Source organism: Talpa europaea, assembly GCF_964194135.1.
Source record: "Talpa europaea genome assembly, chromosome: 14".
Classification (NCBI taxonomy): Eukaryota; Metazoa; Chordata; class Mammalia; order Eulipotyphla; family Talpidae; genus Talpa; species Talpa europaea.
This window is the reverse complement of record NC_140082.1, coordinates 27,584,185-27,590,184: the sequence shown is the minus strand read 5'-3', so window position 1 is coordinate 27,590,184 and position 6,000 is coordinate 27,584,185.

Sequence of the window (6,000 nt, the reverse complement as noted above, 5' to 3'; positions counted from 1 at the left end):
AGTTCAATCTCCGGCCATCCAGCGAGCTACCCAAATGGTGCAGCAGACCTCTCCTGACTTGCCTGCTGCTACCCTCAGCAGTGTATTTCAGTCAATCTGCCTGTTCTGTTCCCCACTCTGTCTCTGGTGGATCCTCTCACCCCCCACACCTCTGGCCTGTACCCTAGTTCTTGTATACATAAATAAATCTAAAAAAAAATAAATGGGCCTCCCTGGTGGTGCAAGGGGTTAATACACAGTCTATGAAACTGTCTGCAGCCTCTGCAGCATGAGTTCAATCCCCATCATGCAGCAGACCTCTCCTGACTTGCCTGCTGCTCCCCTCAGCAGTGTATTTCAGTCAGTCTGCCTGTTCTGCTCCCCACTCTGTCTCTGGTGAATCCCCTCACCCCCCGCATCTCTGGCCTGTACCCCAGCTCTTGTATGCATAAATAAATAAATCTTAAAAAAATAATTTGAGTTTAGTTTTGTAACTTTTGACATTCTAGTTATACTGGCTTGTTGTAGGTCTGTTAGATTAATCTTTCTGGGAACTCTCTGGGTTCCATGGGTCTTGGTGTCTGTTTCTTTCCTTCGGTTATGGGGGTTCAGCCACTGATTCCTCAAATAAGCTTTCGGCCTCTCCTCTGTCTCTCCTCTGTCTCTCCTCTGTCTTTCCTCTGTCTCTCCTCTGTCTCTCCTCTGTCTCTCCTCTGTCTCTCCTCTGTCTCTCCTCTGTCTCTCTCTCTCTTCTCTCCCCCCTCCCCATTAGAATCTCTTCACACTTGATAATGCCCTCTAAGTTCCTTTACCTATCTTGATTCTTTTTCATTCCTCTAATGGGGTGAACTCCATTCTCCTGTTTTTGAGTTTGCTTTTTTCCCTGATGAATCTAAACTGTTCTTGAATTCCTCTACTGAAATTGTTAGCTCAATTATTGTATTTTTCAGCTCTTTGACACCTCTTATAATATCCAGGCATTGTTCTTATGGCTTTGTAGAACAGTTCCAAGACCATTAACTTGAAAGCTTAAATTAGATAAATCACCAATATCCATTTGTTAAGGTCTGTTTTTAATTTCTTTGGAACATTTTCCTCCCTTTTTTTTTTTAAACTCAGTTGTTTCTATGCATTGAATAAAATAGTCACCTCTCCAATCCTTAGGGTGTGGTCTCCTACGTGACCCTATTTTTCATTCCTGCTCTAGTTCTGGGTTGTGTCTCAAATCACCTCTGTGATCCTCTAAGCCTCCTCCTTTGTTCTTGGTAGCTTCCAGTAGTTGAGGGACACCTGTCAGTCTCCCAAAGGACAGGATGTCAGTGTTAATTCAGGCTGGTTGCAGGCGGGATCCTCAGGCAGCAGCAAATAAACTTTAGGAAGAGACTGGGACATAGGTGTGTCTATCTGCTCTCTCTGTACTGTGGGGAAAAAACTTGATTAAGAACTGTTACTTTGTCTCTGGTTTATAATTGTCTGTTTTTGCTTTGTTGTGGTTTGTACTGTTGTTATTTTTTTTTTTTTTACAGTGATGTCTTATTTGGTTCCCCTATATTCCTGTTATAAGTGAAACAATCCAATATTTTTCTTTTTCCTTCTGGCTTATTTCACTGAGCACAATCCCTTCTTGCTCCATCCATGTTGCTGAGAATGGCATGAGTTTATCTTTTTTGATTGCTGAATAATATTCCATTGGAGGAGGAGGGAGAGGATCAGAGGGAGGAAGGGAGGAGCACAAGGGACTGTGGTGATGGTGCACGGGTGCCTTGGGGAAGGAAACTCTATGGGGACTACACCTGAGGGGGTGGTAAAAAAAAAAGATAAATGTTAAAATAAAAAAAAAATTCAAAAAAAAAAAAAGAAAAGAAAAGAACTGTTATTTTGTTATAGTCTTGTGGGATGACTGGTGAACACAGTAAGTTCTACTGGCTAGTAGAACCTGTCAATCAAGGTGTGTTCCCCAGACAGCAGTTGCAAAAGCAGAGTTTCTAGACATGTGCACAAGCTCCTTTCATAGAGGTACTGGTGATCTGGAGGAGGGAGGGTAGAGGAAGAGCATGAAGTTGGTAGACCCAGCCTCTCTGGTTTTGGACAGGATTGCAGTAGTTTCCAAAATTTGTGTTAGTATAAACCTGGAGTCTTAACCTTCACGCTGTAGCTTTTAAGATAAGCAAATAGTCCTCCTTCATGGCAAGACTGGGAGTGTGTGTCTCAGTCTTCTGCCAGGATGGCACTGTGAGTCTTCAGGAATCCATTGTACGCTATAACCTTGTGGGTCTCAAGGACCCATGACCTGTTGACTTAAAGTTAGATGTTTTGGTGACATCCCTCAGGTGAAAATCTTAAAAGTTAGGCCTCTAGAATTTGGGTCCAACTCTTCTGTTTCCGAGAAGCAGCTAGGTGTTGTGAGTTCTCTCCTGATTGTATTTCACCATGCTGGGGGTGGCTTATTTTATAGTTTCTCTTTGAGTACAGATGGGCAGAAGTGTTAATTAAACCTAAGTTAGGAAACCGTAAAAATGGACCAAAGACAACAATTCAGCCATAAAAGAGCTCCTTCATCTTGACTGTGTTCTGTTATGTTCATTGGTAGCAACACTGTGTGTTTCAAAGTCATATGTTGATGTTTTGGAGTTCCCCTGGAGACCCACGATGGGATTTAACCTTGTAAAGTTCTTAATAGCAGTAACAGGCAATGTTTAGTTTCACATCTGTTTTATTGCTATACAGCACATCACAGTCTGGACTTTTAATGTTCCCTCACATTGAGAGTACTAAAGGTACTTCATTCTTTTTTCCTAGGTTCCGTGTATTTTCTGGTTAAACAAGGAGATGTAAAAGGATGATGAGGAATGGACTGCAATAACGCTGCAGAAATAGCTGCAGTTGGAGGTAAGATGTAAAATCTAGAATTCTGATCTCATTCTCAATTGGTTCAATGGCGTAGTTCAAATTTTTTATCCTATCCAATATCAATAATGATTACAAGTAAAAATGAAGATATCAGTGATAGTACTTATTGCAATGATAAACATTTTTCCTTGTTTAGTGGTGCTGCTAAATTCTATAATCTGGTTTTATATGTTTGCTCAGTAAATGTAAGTTAAGCTATTATACAATTATTTAAAGGACTGAGTAAAAAGACAAGAGATTTCTCATTTTGCCATAACTCCTTAGCGGTAATAAATTACTTACCCAAAACTTACCCAAAACATGCTTGTCCTGTTTGCCATTTTCTTTGACTATAAACTAATGATGGAAGTAGTTTGAAAAGTTTATCAGGTTTTCATAAAGATGACAATTGTTTTGCGGTTGAGTCATTGAGAACATGAGAGGGTGCAGAGCTGCAGAGGGTATAGGGTTTTTGTTTTTCCTTTCAGTTCCAGCAGTGCAGTGTGCAAGCAAAGTCTTCCAAAAATAGCCAACTGAAAAACAAAGACTTTCTATAATTTAGGCTTTGCTTGGATTTATAATTAACTCCATGCATACTAGAAAACAAATTCATAAAGATTGCACTAAGGAAATACACTTTAGAAGTCAAATATAAGTGAGGGAAAAACATACACAGATTGGTCAGTGAGTGCTGAATAATGAAATGAAGCAGAAACGTTTTGTAAATAATAAAATGGTGCAATGTACCATTTTTTCGGGCTTCCCTGGTGGCATAGGCAGTTGAGTGCCGCACTGTGAAGCTGTCTGCAGCCTCTGCAGTGCAGGTTCTATCCCGGCCACTCAGCGAGAATCCCACATGATGTGGCAGACCTCTCCTGCCTCACCCACTGCTCCCCTCAGCAGTGCATTTCATCAGTCTGCCTGTTCTGCTCCCCTCTCTGTCTCTGGTGAATCCTCTCACCCTCCCGCGCATCTGGCCTGTACTCTGGTTCTTATATAAAAATAAATCTTTAAAAAAAATACAATTTTTTTCTAAAATGCTGTAGCAAAAATATACCAAGTGACTGATACTTACTGAATGTTTGTGCCTCCCCAATACTTATTTAAACCTAATGCCTAAAGAAATGGTATTTGAAGTGGTACCTCTGGGAGGTGATTAGGTTATGAGGATGGTACCCTATGAATGGGACTAGTGCCTTGTAAGAGTCTTCTGGGAGCTATTGTTGAGGAAGGAGTCTATGTATTACCGGAAAGTGGGTCCTCATCAGACATGAAATCTGCTGGCACCTTGACCTTGGATTTCCTAGTTACCACATCTGTGAGGAATAAATTTGTGTTGTTTATAAGCCAGCAAGCCCTGATACTCTGCTATCCCAAACTAAGACAGAGGTATGAGCTTCCATCCCTCACTTTACAATTTCTTTTTCATGTCCTCCTTTAAAATTTTGGAAATTTTTGTTCATTAATTCATTCAACAATCTTTTTTCAGGGGGCTGGGGAGTGCAAGGCACTAGGTAGACAGAACATCATATGTAATTCAAAGTCCTTGCCTTCGTGAACCTTACATCCTAAAGAAGCAAGGCAAACAATAAAATAAGGAGTGAAGTTTCACAAAAGAAGGGACTTAGCAAGTGTCTGCCTGGGAGTACCCATAATAACCCCTTATGACGTCTGGATGGCTGTTATCTGGCCAAGGACCAGCAGCAGCTGCCCCACATGTGTCTCACCCACATGTCTCTTGCAAGTGTCTCTACCTGCCTCTCCTCCCAGCGGGGTCCAAGCTGAAGCTGGGAAGCAAGAGCATCAGCATGTGGGTGCTCAGCTGTGAGCCAAGCGTGGCCACTTAATCTTGCCCTGAGTTGCTGGTGTCCCTCCACCCCATTCAGGAAGTCAGGGTCATGCATGTAGGAGATGGATTCCAGGATCCTGAGATTTCTTCAGTATGGAGTCTGTAAAATCTCCATGGGTGGATTTTTCTGCTAACATACGTGCTATGGGTTTTGATAAGTGTATGATGATGTATATCCATTATAGTATCATACAGAGCAGTTTTGCAAAACAGTTTATTTAGGCATTAAGTTTAAACAAGAATTGGGGAGGCACAAACATTCAATCAATGTAGTTTTGCTGTCCTAAACATCCTATGTGTTCTGTCTATTCATCCTCCTGCCCCCAAAACTGATCTTTTTACTAACAGCATAGTCTTGCTGTTTCCAGAATGTCTTATAGTTGGAATGGTACAGTTTGTAGACTTTTCAGATTGGATTAACATGTAGCAATATGTGTTTAAGTTTCCTCCATATTGTTTCATGGCTTGGTATGTCCTATCTTTTTTTAAAAAAAATTTTTAAAAGATTTATTTTTATTTATGCATACAAGATCTGGGGTATAGGCCAGAGGTACAGGTGGAAGGGAGTGTGAGGATTCACCAGAGACAGAAAGGGGAGCTGAACAGGCAGATCTACGGAAATACACCACTGAGGGGAGCAGCAGGCGAGGCAGGAGAGGTCTGCTGCCCCATGTGGGTCACCTCCCTGGCTTGGGATCGAACTCATGCTGCAGTGGCTGTGGACAACTTCATGGTACTGAGACTTAACCCCCTGCACCACCAGGGAGGCCCAGGTTCTGTCTTTTTAGTGTGGATAATGTTCTATTGTCTGAATACATCACAGCATATTTATACACTCACCTACTGAAGGACATCTGGGCTAGTTGCTTCCAAGTTTTGCTAATCATGAGTAAAGCTGCTATAAATATTCATGTGAAGGTTTTTATGGGAACGTAACTTTTTAACTCCTTTGGATTAATACCAAGGAGTGTGATTTCTGTATCATAGGGTGTGTGTTTAGTTTTGTAAGAAACTGCCAAACCGCCTTCCAGTAGACTGTATCAGTTTTAATTTACATTAATGTGTTGTTTCACATCCGAACCTTCATTTGCTGTTGTCAATGTCATGCGTTTTGATCATTCTAACAGGTATATCATGGTATCTTGCTGTTGTAACTGATTGTATTTGTAGTGGTTATCTAGAACTCTTCTATTTAAAGTTGATTGGACTTTTCCAAGCCCTTCTTCCCCAGGATCACTAATGCCTTTGAGAGTTTCTCATATTTCTCAGAATTCCCCTCTTGG